Consider the following 21535-nt stretch of genomic DNA (forward strand, 5'->3'; position numbering starts at 1 on the left):
AAACACAATTGTCCCCAAAAAGGAATCGACACAACGAATAGATTTCCTGTGTTCTCAGAAGCAGAAGAGGAAACAATCTTAATCGGAGACTCGTTAGTAAAAGAGCAGGGCTTAAATTTTGTCGCCAAAAACAGAAGTAAGAGAAAAGTAAATTCTTATCCAGGTGCAGGAGCAAAGAAGATAGCTGAGGCAGTAAAAAAATCAAGGTAAATAGTAGAAAAAGTGCAATCATAGTGCAGGAAGGAGGAAATGACTTGTTTTTAAAAGACGGAGGGACTGGCCAGACAGAAGGCCTTGTAGCCAACTTGACTAAAATTGCAGAGAACATCCAAGAGAAAACTGATAACGGCACTCTTATAGGATTTTTGCCCAGAACCAATGTAAGCCATTACTCCCTTAGCAAGGCAATTGGAATCAATGACAGTCTGGAATTAATATGCCAAGTAAAAGGTGTAAGGTTTGTAAACTTATGGGACAGATTTATAGGGAATAAAAAACTATATAAAAGAGACGGACCTCACTTGAATAGGGAAGGAGCAAAACTAATAGGAAACTTTCTCAACAAAAACCTCTTGAAACACCTCAGTGAACTGAACTTTCAAGTTAAGAAATCAGAAAGCTCCCAGAAGCTGGCTAGTAGTAGCAATGCAGGTAACAGTGACAGTAAGGGAAACTAATAAAGCCACCGAGGACAAAAGAGAAGATAGAAAAGTCTCATAGAGTGGCACAGCTTAATGCACAATCAATTTGGAACGAAGTAGATATCTTCAAAGCATTGGTAGCAAGTGAGGAATTAGACATAATAGGTATCACAGAAACATGGATACAAGAGGCAACAAGAGACTTCGTAGGAGAGTACCAGATAGCTGGATATAAATTGTTCAAAAAAGATAAACTCAATAAAAAAAGGTGGAGGCGTTATGTTGTATGTCAGGGACCACCTCAGTCCAATAGAGCGTAAAATTACAACCATGCAAGAAGTGATTGGCATCAGTATAAACAGCCTAGGGAGGAAGATAACTTTAATATTAGTGTACAGACCTCCCCACCAATCACAAATGTCCGATGAGGAGCTGTATGCACTACTAGGACAAGAGATAAACAACAAACTCTGCATAATAATGGGAGATTTCAATGCAGCAGTACATTGGGAAACGATGACCTCCGCATCAAATGTAGAAGGAAAGAGACTTAGAATTTGTAAAAAATGAATTCCTCCAACAATGGGTTGACAAACCCACTTGAGGAAACAACATACTAGACATCGTCCTATCAACGGAAGATAATCTAGTATCTCACCTTTCAGTAGGTGCAAATCTAGGCAAAAGCGACCATAAAATTATCTCATTTCAAATTAATGTTCAACATAAAAAAGAGAAGAAGATATTAAAACCCTGGACAGGTATCGCTATTTTGGTGCCCCTTTAAAGGTTTGTGGGGTCGAGCTCGACCCTAGTGCCTAGAAAAAATTGTGAAAATTCAAACACTGTAGCTATGCTGTACATTTTAATTTCTAAAATCAATTTCACCATTGCCGAACACTACTGAGTAGATAAATCATACCCATCTACAATTTAAATATTTATTACAAATATATTGAAAAAATAAGTGTATAAAAAATAATTTTCAAAAATATTTACAAAAAATACAAAACAAGCTGTATACGCACAAAAATTGAGGGAATAATTCTTAAAACTATTATTTACAATATGTGGTGCCAGAAAAGGTGTCAGACCCATAGAGGTGAAAATCTGAAACGAGAAAAAAAAGGTGAGTTTTTTTAGCCAAAAAAAAGGCCAAAATTTCCCACATTTTTTTTGGTACCTAAATGAAATAGGAAGTGGCTAATTTTTTTTTTATAGAATAAACTCATATTATCCTAGAACAGAATTATGTAAAAAGATCTGCACTAAGATGTAATGTACTGTCATATCAGAAATGTTATTCTCGCTCTCTCTCTCTCTCTCTCTCTCTCTCTCTCTCTCTCTCAAACAATAATTTACGAAAATATTTACAAAAAATACAAAATGCGCTATATACACACAAAAATTGAGGGAATCCTTCCTAAAACTACTATCTATAATATGTGACTGCCAGAAAAGGTGTCGGACCCATAGAGGTCAAAATAAAAATAAGAGAAAAAAAAGGGTATGTTTTTTGGCCCAAAAAATTGTCAAAATTTCACAAATTATTTTGGTGCTTAAATGAAATAGGAAAAGGCTAATTGTTTTATAGAATAAACTCATATTATCCTAGAATAGAATTATATAAAAAGATCTGCACTAAGATGTAATTTACTCTCATATCAGAAATGTTATTCTTCTCTCTCTCTCTCTCTCTCTCCTCTCTCTCTCTCTCTCTACAGTGTGTCATGATTTACTGACATAGCTCAAGTAATCTGTCACCAGAAAAGGCAGACCCCCACTACGTCCCACTCCCTCTCTCCCCCTCTTGTGTCATAATCATTTCAAGGTCATTACCCTCGCGTCCAACTCTGTCACACAAACTTGGATTCTTGCCATAGAGAGTTGTCAGCAACCTCTAAATTATCATCAAAATCACTTTTTAATTCCATTAGAAGTAAGTTGATGACATCCATCCCCAGAGAATGCTGCCTTCTGGCCATTGTTGATGAAAAATGAAAAAAAAAAAACAAAAAACAAACAAACAAATGCAAAAACTGAGAAATTGGCATTCGAAAGAAATTGGAATAAATGACAATATAAGTCATCTCAGCAACAACCAATGAAGTACATAATGTACACACACCACGTACCTACAGTTTCCAACAATATAAAACTATCCCAGAGTCAACAGTGTTAGACAGGAAATCACTACTTGATAACTTTGCCTTTGTATCCCACACATGTTCAAAACAAACTATTACTCAGAAAAGGGGAAAGGACAAAGGCAAGGCAAACGCAAGTTTTGACATGATTGTAGTGTGTGTTTTGCTATCCTCTTGCAGATCGATCATACCCAGATAAGCACTGGGAAACCTTTCATGAGGAATACAGAGAAAAACGCTGAAGATGTATACCATTAAGACGAATACTAACATATGGCAACCCTCAGCCAAAGTGGTTCAACAGGGAAATTAAAAATAAGATAAGTGAAAGAGACAGATTGCATAAATCAATGAACCTACACCCAACACCAATAGAAGCAAACAGGCATAAAGAACTCTGTAGATTGGTGGACAAATTAGTAGGAAATGCAAAGATGAATGAGGATAAGAGAGTTGCAACAGTTTGTAAATAAAACCCAAAAGAATTCTTTGTGCATGTTAATAATAGGAAACCAATAAAAAATAGCATAGGTCCCCTTGGGGACATTAGAGGCAAGCTGGTGAACTCAGGCTTGGAAAAAGCAGAGTTACTGAATAAGTTTTCCACTAGTGTATTCACAACTGAAGACACTACCTCAATACCGGAACGTGCTATTAAATATGAAGGGGCAGATCCACTGGACAAAATAACATTTACAGAAGAGGACATTAAAAACAAAATAGAAAAACTCAACAAGTTCAAATCTCCTGGCTCGGATGGGATTCATCCAAGAGAAATCAAAGAGCTAAAAGAGGAGATAGTTCCTCATCTATATAAACTCTACAGGAAAAGTGCTGGACAAAGAAAGGCACCAAAAGGATGGAAACTAGGAAATGTACCCCCAGTCTACAAAAAAGGTCCAAGAGAAGAGCCCGGAAATTATAGACCAATCTGCCTAACGTCGGCCGTTTGCAAGATTTTTGAGTCCATTATTGCAGGTCAAATTGTGGATCACATAGACAGAAACAAGTTATTGTTAAACAGTCAACACGGTTTCAGACAAAACAGATCTTGCCTATCAAACCTCTTGGAGTTTTTTCATAACATGCTAGGTATCTACAACAGTAGTAGAGCAATAGATATACTCTACTTACATTCCCAAAAGGCCTTTGACAAAGTCCCACACAAGAAACTGATGACAAAAGTTAGAGCTTTAGGAATTGTATGAGAAACAGCAGACTGGGTCGAAGACTGGGTAACTTATAGAAAACAGAGAGTCGTAATAAATGGTGGAGAATCAGAATGGGCAGATGTAACAAGTGGAGTTCCCCAGGGTTCTGTCCTTGGCCCTCTCTTGTTTTTTATTTACATTAATGACACTGATGTAGGCTTAACTAGCAGGATAGCCAAATTTGCAGATGACACCAAACTAGGTGTAAACGCAGGAGACTCAGATGCAGTGGAAAGTTTAAGAAATGATCTAATGAAAATAGGAGAGTTGTCAAAAAATGGCAAATGCCTTTTAAAGTAGATAAGTGTAAAGTGTTACAAATAAGAACAAACAACCTCCATGCCAGCTACATACTGCTTGGGAATGACATAAATAGTGTAGAACAAGAGGAGGACCTTGGAGTCATTATTACCAAGGACCTAAAATCCACAGAAACTACTGGGATACATAAAGAGGCAGTTCAAATACAAAAACAAGGAAACTGTACTGCAGCTCTACACGTCAATAGTTAGACCCCATCTTGAATATGCAGTACAGTTTTGGTCACCAACACTAAGAAAAGACATAAATAGATTAGGAGTACAAGCAAGAGCCACAAAGTTAATTCTATCCATCAGGCAAATAAGTTACCGAAGACGACTAGAGAGCCTGAACATGTATGGCTCAGAAACACGACGATTGCGAGGACAACTAATAGAAACACTTAAAATACTGAAAGGCATAACAAAAGTAGACAGTAACCTATTTACATTAAACGAAAACCAGACAAGAAATAATGGATGGAAACTAGAACTGAAGAGATACAACACATCCCACTGTGGGAACTTCTTTGCATACAAGATATGTGACATGGAATAAACTGCCACCAGAAGTTGCAAATAGCAACAGTGTGAAAGAGTTTAAAAGAAAGCTAGACAAAATCATTAGGATGCTGTGAATGCACAGCAAAATCTACTTCTACACGCGATGTCTCCTCGGATGGACTAACAAGTCTTTGAGGCATCCTAATCCTTGTAACTCCTTGTAACTCTATCTCTCTCTCTCTCTCACTGGAACGCGACTGGAATAGAACGGTTCCGGTCCTTCCGCTGATTGACAGAGAGGAAGGGAGGGAGGGAGGGACTCCGATCCCCTCACAGGATCGAACCTTGGCCACACCTCCGCCCCCAGAACCCTGGGATTGCAGTAGGCTCAGCACTGAAATAGAGGAATCGCGTACTTGGCAAAGTCAGTTGTTGTTGTTGCAATTGTTGGGGGTTAGAAAAGGTCTATGGAAGAGCCTAAAAAAAATCTGAAAAAGGTGTTGTTGTTGTTGTTGCTATTGTTGGGGGTTAGGAAAGGTCTATGGAAGAGCCTAAAAATGGTCTGATAAAGGTTGTTTTTGTTGTTGTTTGGGGGTGGGGGGGTGTTAGAAAAGGTCTATGGAAGAGCCTAAAAAAAGTCTGAAAAAGGATAGGTTATTTAATCTATTAGAATGAAAATGTGAAAAATAAATAATGGGCATGTTAAACAGTACAGCAAAATTATTTCTAATAAAATATAGCGGATTTATTTTAATTTTTTCCCTGTTTTACTTACATCTTTTTTTCTCTCACAGTGACACACCTTAATTTCGGCAGTAATATTGAATTCATAGATCCTGGAAAAATAATCTTCTTACAAGAATTTTATTTATTTATTTATTTTTTTGTTTTATTTATTCGTGTAGCACCTGTTTCTGCATTATGCACGATTGATGTGGTAAAAGTTCAAAATACGAGTAAATAATAACCGCTATTCTTCTCTCTCTCTCTCTCTCTCTCTCTCTTTCTCTCTCAGGCATGGAAGAAGAGAGAAGGAATTGCCGAAAACATCATGGATCTTAAAATATCAGAAAGAGCAAGCAGAGGTAGATTAATAGTGCCCAAAACTATACGAGTAAAACTAAGGAAAGCACACAGGACATTAATCCACTACGCACCAGCATCGACAATGCAGCGTCTATTCAATGCGTTGCCAGCTCATCTGAGAAATCAGGAGTGAGCGTAGATGTGTTTAAGAATAAGCTCGACAAATATCTAAGCTGCATTCCAGACCATCCAAGATTGGAAGATGCAAAATATACCGGAAGATGTACTAGCAACTCTCTGGTAGACATTAGAGGTGCCTCACACTGAGGGACCTGGGGCAGCCCGAACGAGCTGTAAGGTTTGTAAGGTAAGGTAAGGTCTCTGTGAGAGGTAGGAAGAGGAGAAGAGGCTCAGGGCAGGAAGGGAGGTCCCACCCCTCCCTTTCTGTCCTCAGATTCTTCTTCTCTCTGCCTCTCTGTCTGTCTCTGTCTCTCCTTCTTTCTCTCTTTTATATATATGTATATGTTTACCTACTATATACATAAATATATATAGAAGACAGAGAGAGAGAGAGAGAGAGAGAGAGAGAGAGAAGCGTTGCCCTCTCCCATACAAGAAAAAGCAGGCGAAATGAAGAAAGTTTGAGTTTACAGAGTTCTCAACAAATTGCGTGTTATATTGGTACCCCCTCCCCCCGCCCCGCCCCCCTACACCCGGCGCTAAGGGTAAATATTAGTTTCTTCGCGCGAGAAGTCGAATCTATATAGTAGAATAAATATTGATGTCACTCTCTATATAGTCTCCGTAAGAAGGATCCGTGTTTCTTTGGTGGTCTGTGTTGGTGCGTCGACTGTTTTCTTCTCTTCAGATGCTGTTCTTTGTGTTTTTTCTTCTCTTCAGATGTTGTTCTTTGTTTGTTTTTTTGCATGGTGTTTTGACATTGCACAGAACCAGTGGTTATTCAGCAAGGGGACCAACGGCTTTATACATGACTTCCGAATCACGTCGAGAGTGAACTTCTATCACTGGAAATACACATCTCTGATGCCTCACTGGAATACCCGAGAATCGAACTTGCGGCCACCGATGTGGCAGGCCAACACCAAGCCGACCACCACGCTATGGAGGAGTTATGGAGGTCCATTTACAACGTCTGTGTGTGTGTGTGTGTGTGTGAGATAGAGAGAGAGAGAGAGAGAGAGAGAGAGGGTAGTTGGTGGTTGGATGGTTAACGACTGAATTGGCTGTTGGTGAGTTCTGGGTTGTCTGCTGGTGCTGTTGGAGTTTAGGGTTCTGTGTTTTCAGTTAGTCTCTGGTCAGTCTTTGGTGAGAGCTGGTGATGATCAGTGGTGTGGCAGTAGTCTGTGGAAAGTGTTGAGGGTATTGAAAGTCATTTATCTAGGGTACTATTCTGCAGCGGCCTAGACTATGGCAGTTGCGGTTTTTCTATGCAGTTTTACCTCCTGAACAAGAATTCTAAGTAATTTATATTTGGACGACTGCAATTAGCCCCCAGGGGCCAGTGCTAAACACGGCGAAATACATTGGACGCCCCAATCCCTAGTGGATGTCGTATCGACGATTACGTTCCTTGCAGTCAGTGCGGAACTATTCTTTAGAATTACCGTCATTTAAGTAGTGTGTTATTGGTTTGTTGCTGATTGTTGTTGGGTTTGATATTAGTTGCTTAGAGTTGTTGTGCCTGTGTTGGATTTGTTGCTTGTGAGTTTCTGTTGAGTTATATGTGAGTAGTTGTAGTTGAGAGTTGTTGTTGTTGTTGGGGAGCTGTTGTGGTTTCTTGGTGTGGTTGTGAGTTGTTGAGGGTTGTGGTTGGTGAGCTGTTGTGATTCCTTGGTGTTGTTGGTGGGTGTGTGTGTTGCCTTTTTGTGTTGTTGGTGATTGTTTGTGCATTGGTCTTTTGTTGTGGTTGTGTTCCTTGGTTGTTGTTGAGTTGTTGAGTTGTGGTTGTGTTCCTTGTTGGGTTGCTGTGTTGTTGAGTTGTGGTCCTTGGGCGTTGTGTTCCTTGTTGTTATAGTGTTGTTTAGTTGTGGGGTTGTGGTCCTGGGTTGTTGGGTTGTGGTTCTTGGTTGTAGTTGGTGGTGTCTCAGTGACCTTGACCAGTGGACAGCACAGCATAGCTTGGAGTATCTGGAGTTGGGTAAGTACATGTGTTTGTGTTTTTATTGTTCTGTATGTAGGTGTAGGTCAATTGTCCTGCGTGTATTCTGTAGTGTAAAAAGGAAAGTGTGACTGAGGGTGACTTTGGTAGCTGGATTGATTAAGTTTATGTGGGGGGAAGGGGATTTTGCCTTGCTTGTATTTTAAGCTTGTGATACCGCCACAACGCCACTAAGGCGCTTGTTGTTCTTTGTGTGTTGTCACGAGATGCAAGAGTCCCTATGAGTGTCATCTCTGAAGCTAGCTGAAAATCAATTATTAATGTTGTGCCCTTTTTTAAGGTAGAGTAGTTCGCTTACCTGCTTCTTTCTTCTTGATGATTAGTTCTGCAGTCTGGTTCTATGTTTAACTTTATGCTTCTTCTAAATGTTAGTTCTGGATTAGTATTCTCAATAGGCTTATAGAGCGGCAGCCCGGACCATTGAGATACAACGAACGAGATACCAACTGTAACCCGTACTGGTATTTAGGAGTAGACTTGTAAACTGTGAAACTGACCGTCTGCCGAAAATATATGGGTGGCTTACTTATCAAGCACCGCTAATTGCTTGTTAGATTTTGGGTCTAGATCCAATATATGAGATACCAGATGAAACTAATATATAATATATCTGCAGACTCTACTGATTATAATGACCAGTGACAGACATTTCGGAGGGTGGGTTCCCCCTGTCAGACGCACTGAAAAAGGGGGTTAATTTGATCTAGATCCAACTTAGGAAATACCGAGTAAAATTTACACTACAATAGCACTGCACATCCTAGAATACTCTGGTGGTAATGCCAGACATTTTAGTGGGTGGTTACTCCCTGACAGATGCCCCACAACGAGTGGGGAGGAGGAGACAGGATCTGCATCCAACATTGGAGATACCAAGTAAAATTTGTACTACAATAGCACTGCACATCTTAGAGTACTGTGATGGTAATGACAGACATTTTAGTGGGTGGTTACCCCTTCACAGACATAACCTACGATTGGAAGGGAGAGATGGGACACCTTGAAATGATTCAAAATCTATCATAGGCAATATTAATATTATGAATATGATAATTATCTGAAAATCGTGAGCCTGATAAAATGTAAAAGGCAAAAAATTCAAGAAATATTTTGATGTTTCAGGATAAGAATTACTGCCGGAGTTATTTTTTTAAATTCCTATTGACATATGGAATATTTCACTTCATTAATTCCATCACATCTATATAAAAAACTATTATGAGACTTACTAGCCCGGGTCTACTTCTATAGTTTCACACACACACACACACACACACATATATATATCTATATCTATATATATATATATATATATATATGTATATGTATATGTATATGATATATATATCGTATATATATATATATATATATATATATATATATATATATATATATATGATATTAGCACTATCCTTCGGCGTGGAGTTATTACTTCACACAAAGTAGTATTTCATCTGAATGGGGGGAGGGGGTCACAAGTAACAACAGCTACAAGTATGTGTGCTGAGCCATTTCTGAATAATTAAACCAGTCATATGGTGCCACTCTCAATTCCTCGAAAAAAAGAAATGTAAGATAAATATTCTCGTTTTAATAGCGTCTTTGGTCATTTTCTTTTCTTGCCTATAGTTAGAGCACTGCAGCCATGTCGAGGTTCGTAGCCCAACGTGTCTTACCATAACTGAATTGTTCTTTAGTTGCTGTTGGTTCGTGTGGATGAAATGAGATTTTTATCGAATATGGGAGTTCGATTGATATTAAGAACAAAGCCCATCATAAAGAGCCGTTTTAACACCCGCACATTCATAAAGAGATAATGAATCACAACACAAATAATTACTGGAAACGGAAATGTGAATGAATTGTTCAGGATAGGCTAACTATAAACATTAAAACATTTTCACCCATTTCCCCTCCCGAAGTTGACGATCAAACAAGTTGGAGCTCCTGACTCCCAAATTAAGTTGGCCTATAATATCATGTCAGTCATCTAATAGTCCACCTATTTTCGGCTGCCTCACTCAACTTGATCTGTACGCTATCACCAAGTATCAGGTACCATATATATTCAGGGAAGAAAATTTAAACTCAAATAAAAATTATACTTACGCAGGTTGATGTTTAAAGCCAGCTGAGTGGGTTTGTCTCTTAACTTCCCGCCGGCACGCACCACAGGCAGCCTATGTAATGTGTTTCAATACATTCTATCGATGCTGGCTTTGACGACCATCATTCGGCTAATTTTTTCTCTAGTAATATTTTTACTTTAATTGTTTATTATATCGAGTAGACAGGCACTAACATCATATTATATCCTCACGTCTGTTCAATGTATTTACCTTTGCTAATATGATTTATAATGCGTCTCCAACACAGTCATAAAAATCGGACAACCGAATGTGCAAATATGTCAGCTGTGTGCAAGGCATAGGAAGTCAATCACTGGAGTAGCGATCCCCCTGCCGAGAGTGACTTCGGAAGGCCATATTGAAAGGTCTCGGTCCAACTCTTAGTACTATATTTTATTACTATTACTTTTTTTAAATCTTTATTATTATTATTATTATTATTATTATTATTATTATTATTATTCGACCCAATTTCACAGAGAAAAATATTCTACCTTACGAAAACAGGCCTAAGCACTCCAACCATTGTGGGCAAGGCCTAAGCATCTGCTCTTGGATCTAAGCAGTGTCAAGCATAAATGGTTCCTGTGTAAATACAGGACTTTCTTTGCATACAGTAGCGAAGCACTAACTAAACAGTAATGTAGTACAATCACTAAACACTAACACTCACAATGCACTTACTCAGTAAGCACTCACACTTGCATACATTCACTATACACACACACACACATACACACTTAACATACAGTCACACACACACACACACTCACTTAACATACACTCACACTCAATAACACAAAACACTGAATACCCAATACTCACTAGGCACTCACTATACACTAAATGCTCACTAAACACTTAAAACACTAAATTCACTAAATACTCATTATACCCCAAACACTCGGTAAACATTCACTAAACACTCACTTAATCTTAAACATTAATTAAACACTAAACACTCACTAAACCCTAAGCACTCATTGCATACTAAATGCTTACCAAATTACTTATTAAATACTAAACAGTGAATGAACATCCACTCATTAAAAACTCAATAAACACTTACACACTAAACATTTGCTAAACACTAACATTCACAAGACATTCACTAAACGCTCACTTAACATTCGCAAAACATTCACTAAAACCCTAAACACTCACTGAATACTTACACACTAAATATTCACTAAACACTACCATTCACAAGACATTCACTAAACGCTCACTTAACATTCACAAAACATTCACTAAAACCCTAAAGACAAAACATTCACTGAATACTGCCACATTAAAGAGTCACTAAACCCTAAACATTCATCAAACACTTACTCATAAACACTCACTAAACGCTTACTCACTAAACCCTAACAATTCGCTAAACACTTACTCATTAAACAGTAACGATAGAAAAAATTCACAATCGCACTAATTTTTAATTTCTCTTGTTTTCTTTATATTAATGCCAGGTGATTATTGATTATTTCTTTGGTCTAGTTTGCTCTTATATTTATTCATAATCTTCTTGAGAGAATGGAAATGTTCGAAATAACTTGGTGTGGAGAGATTGTTTAAAAAATAGAGATCCTCTGTGTCCTTCCTCAGCCAGGTGCATTATATCTGACGAATTTTACTCCAGCCGAAGAAAGAATCAACTTTAGTAACAACAATATTCATTCATAAAACCGATAATACAAAAATGTAGCCATGATTTCATTAGTATGAAAGTCAAGAAGGTAGTCCTGCTTCGATAAAACAAACCGAGTAGGCTAAAGCGCAATTATTATGATCTGTACCCTGACTATAACGTATATATTACACATGTAGTACTGTCTATTTAATGGGTGCGTATTACTCTATTTAACAAATGTAATGTACATAGACATTTTACAGCAATAACTATAATAATGATAAGAACTTACTTGCTACTTTACAGTGCCAGTCTTCCAGCCACCGCTACATTAATTTTCATCTCGTAAACAAAGCTAAAGCAAGTACTATAATTGAAGTCAGTTGCTTGCTTAACAAAATAGTAATATGGCCGAATTATTATCGGTCTACAGATGACTGTTATTTACATGAAACAAATAAATAATTTTAATATTAAATAAGTACAAAGGATATAGAAAGGATAAAAATATTTATTAAATATATATCACGATAATGTATAATACGGGTCAATAGTAGCCTACTATACTAGTTTAGACATTAATTATCGGGGCTTGCCCTTCCCCCTGCCCACCTGTTAGGGTGTGTCTGTCAGGGGGTAACCACCCACTAAAATGTCTGTCATTACCATCACAGCATTCTAGGATGTGCAGTGCTATTGTAGTACAAATCTTACTTGGTATCTCCATGTTGGATGCAGATCCTGTCTCCCCCCCCTCCCCCTCCCCACTCGATGTGGCGTGTCTGTCAGGGGGTAACCACCTTTCGCCAATTCGTATGTCTTCTCACATGTTATCAATAGATCATGTCAAACCAAATTGCACATGTTATGTGTCACCGATTTTTCCACAATACAAAGACTACCTCCCTCAACAAATTCATTGTTCCATAAGTTTTACTTATCTACAGTCTCTGCATTCTGCTTTAAATTTATTTAATGGTTTTATCAATCTCTTTCAAAAGAATAGAACAAAAGGAAATTACCACATGTTAATAATTAGACATAGAACATAAATTGTGAATCTTTGTTGTTATATAGTTAAGTATTATATTTTCTCCTCTTCCTAAGCAGTAACTATGTATAAAACCCTTCAAAGGAAAAGCACTCACACTCACGTAAGAATAATCTTAGACTTTCCTCCTAATGGGATTTTGGAAGTTCCCTTACACATTCCCTGCAGGGTAATCCTTTCAATAGTGTCCCTTGCATGGCTCTGCTAACAGTCCTGAAGGTTCTTGGCAGTTTCCATTCGGCTCCGAATACAGTTGTTTTCGATTTTGTTTTTTTCACCCGTTTCTTTAAATCTGTTTTCATCTAGCTGCCACCCCAAAAACTTGACCTATTCATCTTTAATTGAAGAATAAATCCTTCCTGGATCCCAGTTAGAATCAAGAAAAATTACTCGGTGGTTTCGTTGAAATAATTTATGTTAATTTTTCATGCGGTCCAGTGTGTACGTAGGGACGTTTAGCATTTGGTTGGTATTTATGCCAGATGTCAAAATATCTAGGAAATTCTTCATGCCAAACCTAAAGTTAGTGGCACTCGTAGGTGATTCGCTCTATAAATTTTTGATCATTTTAGCTCCTTTGACGTCTGTTCATCTTTTATAGATGTTATTATATGCCGTCGACATCACCTTCTGGGTAGGGTAAAAGTCTATTTTATTGTATTTAAAGCCTTTGATTAAAAAGACTAAATATCCTTTTTAAAGTTCCAATCTTTAACAAGAAAGTTTATCTTTTTGCAGATTCTGTAAAGATTTTATGGGGCTGAATATACTATTCAGTTTAGAACGATTCGCCCATAATTTTGCGCCTACTATACTCGCATTCATCGCTGTAACTTCGTGAATATCGATTTTCTCTTCCCTACTGCCTTTCATTTTAACTGTTACAATAAAAATCCCTAATGTAGTGCAACAGTGCTCTCAAAGAATTAATGGTGACGTCTAAAGCTAAGACTTACTTAGCAAACTAACCCAACCGAAGAATAATGCTAAGCGAATCCATCTTTAACTTATTGTTTCAAAATACTCCACGTGTTAATGTCCTAGTTGCCCTACGATAGTGTCTGATGGAGTAAATGAATTCCTGTCCTGACCTTAAGGGAACCAACTTTCTACTACTGTTTCTGAAGGAAATGTAATCCTCGTTGGCAGAATAAGAGCTTATTAAATGGGTCTATTTCCACATTCAGGTGAACCTTGGTGTTCATGTTTCCGGGGGCCACTAGGTATGTGCACGGTCTTATCGCTGGAGATGTAGATTCCACTGATTCTGGTAGGTCAGTAATTGCATCTTTTATAGTAGCTGTGGAAAAGGCTTTTTTTTATGACGATTATGTGATGTTTTCCTTGAGCACATCTCTTGGTGATATTTGTAACATAATATTCTTTTGTTCTTGCAGTTAATTTACATAAAGTGATTTTTGCCATGACCATGACAAGAAAGCTTTTGTGCATTTTTCATAATACATATTTTCATACAAAATATTTTACACTGCACAGTCCAGTGAGGAAGGAATACCTGTGTTAAATCCTATGCATATTTTTTTTTTATTTTTTTACTCACCATTGTCACTTTGCTGTCGACATCCTCTCCTGAACAACGGCCATCCTCCAGTATATCTGCCAAGTTGATTATTTTATCCACAACCACAATACAGTGTTTTGTCTGCTAGTAACAGTATGAGCATGTGATGGAGAAGTTTTCTAAAGATAAAGTAGGTCAGTGGTGACTGTTTCTTTGGCATCTGGCCGACCTCATGGACTACATTAATCTCCTTGTTTAATCTGCTTGTTTAATCTGCATTATTACCTTAGATGCCCCACTTACGTTAAATTTACCTGCAAATGTCATTAGCCTTACTTCCAACAGTGGTACTGTAACTGGCCTACATTCCTGGTATGCAACCTGTATAGGGATAAAAATCCTCCCTCACGTAGTTTCAACTGGAGTCCATGAATGCTAAAGGAAAATTTAAATCCTTAAATCAGTCTGGACAAACTTATTTCTGCCATTAATAACACAATAGGACTCATCCATCTTCATGGACAGTTTGAACGCCTTTCAAATCCTAGAACTCACATGTGTAATAATTAATTTTGCTGCATAGAGATAAGTGTAAACGATGTCTGCTACAATAATGGAAATGGAAGTGCCAAGGACAAGAAGGGGAGGAAGGCCTAAGAAAAGTTGCAGAGAGATTGCATTCCGGAAGACATGAGAGCCAAAAGAATAGGTTCATTAAAGCTGAGAAAAAGAATATCCACTGCCATACAGTGATAGTCCTAGTGAGTTATCATCAAAGAACAAGCTGTTAACAGGCCTATCTATCAAGTCAATTCATTTCCCAGCAGGTCGTGCCTGTAGTGTAGGATGTTACGGACATTCAACGTGGTCGGAGACGCATGTCTGCATTCACCCTGCTTTGCCAAAGGAATTCTGAACTGAGTGTTTCGTTAGTGACATAGATGGCACCCGCAATTTATTGCTGTTTATAATTACATACAAATTTTTTAAGATCATGAGGCTTGGTTCAAATCCACATAGCATGTTTCTACATCTGTGGTTTTGGTGTCTGCCAGCAATTCAGTGACAACACTAAACGGATGAGACATGGCACTTCTGTATTTTCGAAAAAAAAATAAAAAAATTTTTTTTTGTTCTTTTGTTGCTTGTTTGTAAATATCCTTTGGAGTGAGTTACTGCAGTACATGTATATTTCAAATATATTCATAGAAATGAAACTGATTTTCATTTTTCTTATTCTTAGCAATAGACGGTATACCTTTGATGATATATTCCATAACTGGTAAATTACTACGATCTGGCATTGAAAGTATATTTATGCTCTATGAATAAACTTGAATAATGTATAAATTGTTTAAAGGAGTTGAAAAACATCAAACGTTGATTTCGTCTCTCTTTTTGTTTCCGCCATATATTCTCTGTACAATGTTGAAAATGAATAAGACCTCTTTTGAGGTCTTATGATTTTTCGGTTATAACATATAAACAGAGGATGAAAGTAACTAGTAATGAGGTTAGGAATTATCTGTATGTAAGGAAAGCGAGCTATATGTTATAGTCTAGAGTGATACGAAAGTAAAAGGACAAGGGGATTTTGAACCGTCAGGAGTGAATTACCGTGGTGAGGCCATTATAGAAATGTTTCTAAAAAGGGATAGCCATAGGTATATTTTGGAAAAGGAAAAAGATAAGAAAACAGGTAATTGTGATTGTGCGCAAGAGTACAGGGAAGGAAGGGTAAAATGGTGGAGGTAATGATAGTTTTCTGATGATGGCAAAAGTGAAATTTACATAATACCATTTGAGTCGGAGAGGAAGGATTCAGAATGTGTCTGTTATTTTAATGAAGCAAGCGAGTTTGGTGAGAAATGAGCTAAGTATCATTAAATGGGAAGATTGATGAAAATTAATTGAAATGCAAGTATTGACGAGGAGCTGCACGTGCAACTATGAGTTCACTGGTATCAGCGGCGCCTCAGTGGCGTGGTTAGGGTAGTGTTGGCGTGCCACCTCGGTGGCCACGAGTTCGATTCTCGGCCATTCCATTGAGGAGTGAGAGATTTGTATTTCTGGTGATAGAAGTTCACTCTCGTCGTGGTTCAGAAGTCACGTAAAGCCGTTGGTCCGATTGCTGAAAACCATGGGTTCCATGCAACGTAAAAACACCATACAAACAAACAAACTGGTATCAGTGTTTACCCGTAATAAAGAATAAAATGTAGTCGGTGAGTTATTGAAAATAGACGTTCACGTAAATTGAAGTGCATTTACAGAACATAAGAAATGTCAAGTTCTGGTACGAAGCAGTGGAGATAGGGGATAGGGTATTTAAGACAAAGAGAAAAATGTTCAAATAAGTAGTGAATTCGTGTAAATAAATGAATAAACTAATTCCTACTGTAGAGGAGCAAGTACTACATAGAGAAAGGTCAGTAAGCAAATAGATCTTTGAATTAGGAATGCTGTGTTTCAGAGAATGTAAATGTTAGGAAAGTAATTTAAGATCGAACAGTGGAAAGATGCCAGGTGCTGATGTGATTAAAAATGGGGTTATGCTGACTGGTGGTTATCTTGTAAGTGAGTGACTGACCAGTGTTTAAGGTCTTTGAGAGAGTGAAATGTTCCTTTGTACAAGGAGAAAGGTGATGTTGGTTGTTGGGAGAATTCTAATGGCCTGCCATAGCATATACAGGAAAATGTGTGCATGAGACAGTAAGGCAGGTAACAGAATGAGGAAGTCAATGCGGATTAAAAAGTTTATGAAACGGGTGTGTGAAAAGTCCGAGTAATTGGTAATGGCTGTATGTAGCAAACATGGACCTAGAGAAAGCTTATAATTAATATATGGCACGCAAGGTACTGAGGATGGTGTATTGTCTAACGGGTAATTTGTTGAGAGATCAGGGTGATTGCCCGACCTATATCTCAGTACTGGGTCGTTCGTAGACATTTTGGGACCCGGGGCACAGTCCCATTTGGGGCCTCTCTTATGAAGAGGCGATCGAAGCGATCCAAAGCAGCTGGGGAAAATTTGTACTATATGAGCACTTGTAGGATCATTTTAAAGGAACTTGTAAATGCAAAGTTACACTGGATTTAGCTTGTCCTGTCAGAGCAGCAATGGTTAAATTTCGCATTTTGTGGCCCCCCTCACTTTGGGGAGCGATTTAAAACAGACCACCCCCCGCCCCTTCAGGAACGTCACTGTCTCCGTAATTAGAGCCTTGCGGTAACGGATTACGTTGTAGAGTAGACGAGAAAGAACCGCAAGACTAGTGATGAAGTTACCGATAATATACGAATTCAAAGAAAACGAATAATTCTTTCAAGAAAGAAAATGGTTTTCATGGGTTGAATAATTACTGGGTAACTATAATAAGGAATAGACCGCTTCAGTTTTATAAAGTTCATGTATTACCATTAAAATTAACCAAATTAACCATGAAATCAATAAATGGAAATGAACCTTTTATTGATGAAAAATTCTTCATTTATATATATATATATATATTTTATTTATATATATATATATATAATATATATGTGTGTGTGTGTGTGTTGTGTGTGTGTGTGTGTGTGTTTCTGTGTGTGTATACCTGAATCACGAAAGTTAGGAGCGTGATAAATCCATAAATATATATGCCACGAAGGAAAAATAAACGAATGAGTAACTGCGAGGCCTTTCGACGTTTCCACGTCCTTTACTGAGCAGAACTGACATACATGGGACAAAAGACAAAACAAGAAGATTCGTATAACTGACAGATAGGGATTATAAAGAGATTAGTACCTAGAATCCGACACACCTGGAAGAGAGTAACCTTCCCAAACAAGCATAAACAATGGGTGCTATTAAAAGTTTAAGATAAACTTCTCAGATACAAGGACAAGACAATTAAAGAATTATAGGTGACATCTGTTCAGAACTTTGGTAATCAAAACCCTGTTCACCAATACATATTCACAATACAGGTTAGACATACATACAACGAAGAATACTCAAAGGCAACTAATTTTTATTTAAGTCTGTAATTATATCTTTGAGGTCATTCTTAAACATGTTACAAATACAAGGGTCTAAATGAAAAAGGCCACGACTAACATTAAAATTACAATGAAAAGTAAGTTGTATTAAAGCAGATTCTAAAAGATTTCGTGATAAGACATCTCTTGACCTTGCAATTACTGAACTACCAACCCAATTTATTCGGTGGTTGTTTTCACTTAAATGAATGAATATTGCATTAGATGTTTGTCCAGTTTTTACAGAATATTTATGCTGGCTTAGCCTTACTTCTAGGCCCTTGCTAGACTATCCGAGATAAAATGAGGGACAATCCATACATGGAATTTTATATATTATGTTGTTGCTTTCTCTGGGGCTATTTTTTATTAACATTCCTTTTAGTGTGTTATTATATGAGAAAACAAGGTTGACATTAAAAGCTTTTAACAATGATTTAATGGTTTCAAATCCTTTAAAAAAAGGCAAACTGAGAATGTTCTTAAAATTTTTTTCTTTCTGTGTGTTACTTACACTATAAAACTTTTCATGGGCTTTATTATAACAAATATCTAATATATGTGAAGGATAGCATAAATCTTTCCCTATTTTTCTTATGTATTCAATTTCTTTATCCAAATATTGGGGACTAACAATGCGTAATGCTCGTAAAAATGAACCTTTTATTTAAGAATGACCTCAAAGATATAATTACAGACTTAAATAAAAATTAGTTGCCTTTGAGCTATCTTCGCTGTAATGTATGTCTAACCTGTATTGTGAATATGTATTGTGAACAGGGTTTTGTTTACCAAAGTTCTGAACAGATGTCACCTATAATTCTTTAATTGTCTTGTCCTTGTATCTGAGATGTTTATCTTAAACTTTTAATCGCACCCATTGTTTATGCTTGTTTGGGAAGGTTACTCTCTTCCAGGTGTGTCGGATTCTAGGTACTAATCTCTTTATAATCCCTATCTGTCAGTTATACGAATCTTCTTGTTTTGTCTTTTGTCCCATGTATGTCAGTTCTGCTCAGTAAAGGACGTGGAAACGTCGAAAGGCCTCGCAGTTACTCATTCGTTTATTTTTCCTTCGTGGCATATATCTATATATATATATATAATATATAATATATATATATATACTAAATAATATAATAATATATATATATTATAATATTATATATATATATATATATATATATATATATATATATATTATATATAATATAGGTAATCTGAAAAATCTATTTTCAGCTTGCCCAGAGAACATTCCACATTCGTAAAGTTAAGATGTAAATTAATTGTAAAATGATCTAGCTAAATTTTGATAGCCAGCCATATAAACGTTTCATAGACAACGAAAACTAATTTGGAAAGTAGGTCGAAAGCAATTCGTTCGAAGTACGGGCCAGTTACAAAATCCTGAAAGCACACCGTTTTAGTCTACTTACCCCAAGGGTCACCAACCTTTGAAGCTAGACACTGAAATTCTCTAAGATATTAATGGAAAATACTTTGAGCTGATATCATCGCGTTGACCTGTTTCATCTCTTGAAGAGGTTGTCATTCATTCAAATAAAAGTTCAAAATCCCTCTCCTGCCATTAGTTTTCCTCTTCATCATCATTATTCTCTCTCTCTCTCTCTCTCTCTCTCTCTCTCTCTCTCTCTCTCTCTCTCTCTCTGTCCTTTTTGTTCATCCAAAGTCACATTCAAAAATTCAAAAGCGAACCTGATGACAGTGACCTCAGTTGAAGGATTCTTGACTTCTTATTATGATAATTTTATTTTGTTTATATGTATGATAGACATTTAACTACATTCATTGCTTGTAGTAAAGTCCTTCGTTTCAATTCCCTTTCGTATTCGGATATCAGGACGTATTCTAAAACATGATCTTTCAGATCGTTTCAAATTTTTCCGAGAGAAATCTCACATTTGTAGATTACAAGTAGGAGTTAGTTTTGTCATGAACTGCTGTTTTTATATTAGTTTTTTATGCTTTTTTTTTTTACTGAGTTTAAATGTCCCTGTTTGTGGTTTTAATACTCGTGTATAGGATATGGAATACACTTTATTTTGTCTCTCTTCTAAAGAGAACTTCCTCGCTTGACGAGTGGTTTTCGCGCTCAGCTGCCAATCCGGTGGTCTGAAGTTCGAATCCCGGCTCGGCCAACGCGGAATCGGAGGAATTTATTTCTGATGATAGAAATTCATTTCTCAAATAAGTGTGGTTCGGATCCCGTTGCTAGGTGACCAATTGGTTCCTAGCCACATAAAAATATCTAGTCCTTCGGGCCAGCCCTAGGACTTCGGGCCAGCCCTAGGAGAGCTGTTAATCAGCTCAGTGGTCTGATAAAACTAAGATATATTTAACTTCTTCTTGATAGAAATGAAAGGGAAAATGAACGACTCTATATTTGTATAATCTTTCTCTGTGGATTCTCTTCCGGGTCTTCAGCATAGTACCTTCACTGTCTGATTTGGATAGATGCGTTGTTTTTCATTTTTTTCTCATGGGTGGTCGTGGTGTTGATAGTTTGTGGGGAGCGGGGTGAGTTAGGTCACATTATGAACCAGTCAAACCTCAGTGGCGTGGTTGGTATGGTGTTGGCGTCCCACCTCAGTGGTCGCGAGTTCGATTCTCGGCCATTCCATTGAGGAGTGAGAGATGTGTATTTCTGGTGATAGAAGTTCACTCTCGACTTGGTTCGGAAGTCACGTAAAACCGTTGGTCCCGTTGCTGAATAACCACTGGTTGCATGCAACGTAAAAACTCCATACAATCAAACAAACAAACATTATGAACCATCGGCGTCCTCACCAGACTGCTGAGGTTTTTTCGACGACGTCTGGTATTGGTGAACGGGAGTTTGGAGCTTTTAATGTAGCGAAAGATATATGGGTCCCTACTAAACAATCAGCCTTCCCCTGTCCTCTTCTACGTACGCACCAGGAAAACACTTATCACTTACCTGGAATTCCTCGAGTTCCTCCTCAGGAGAGGAGACTTAAGTTACATTCACTGGAAAGCGGAGGCATAAATTTGTCAGTCATTCAGCTTGTACTTTACTTTTAGGCTGTGGAACCAGTCATCCTTGCAGACTAAAGCAAAGGAAAGGAGAAACACGAATAAAAGAGGTTTCTTATGTGCTTTTATTATTGCTTGCTTGTCTCAGATCCACGGTA

The sequence above is a fragment of the Macrobrachium nipponense genome, chromosome 6, assembly GCF_015104395.2.
Source record: "Macrobrachium nipponense isolate FS-2020 chromosome 6, ASM1510439v2, whole genome shotgun sequence".
NCBI lineage: Eukaryota > Metazoa > Arthropoda > Malacostraca > Decapoda > Palaemonidae > Macrobrachium > Macrobrachium nipponense.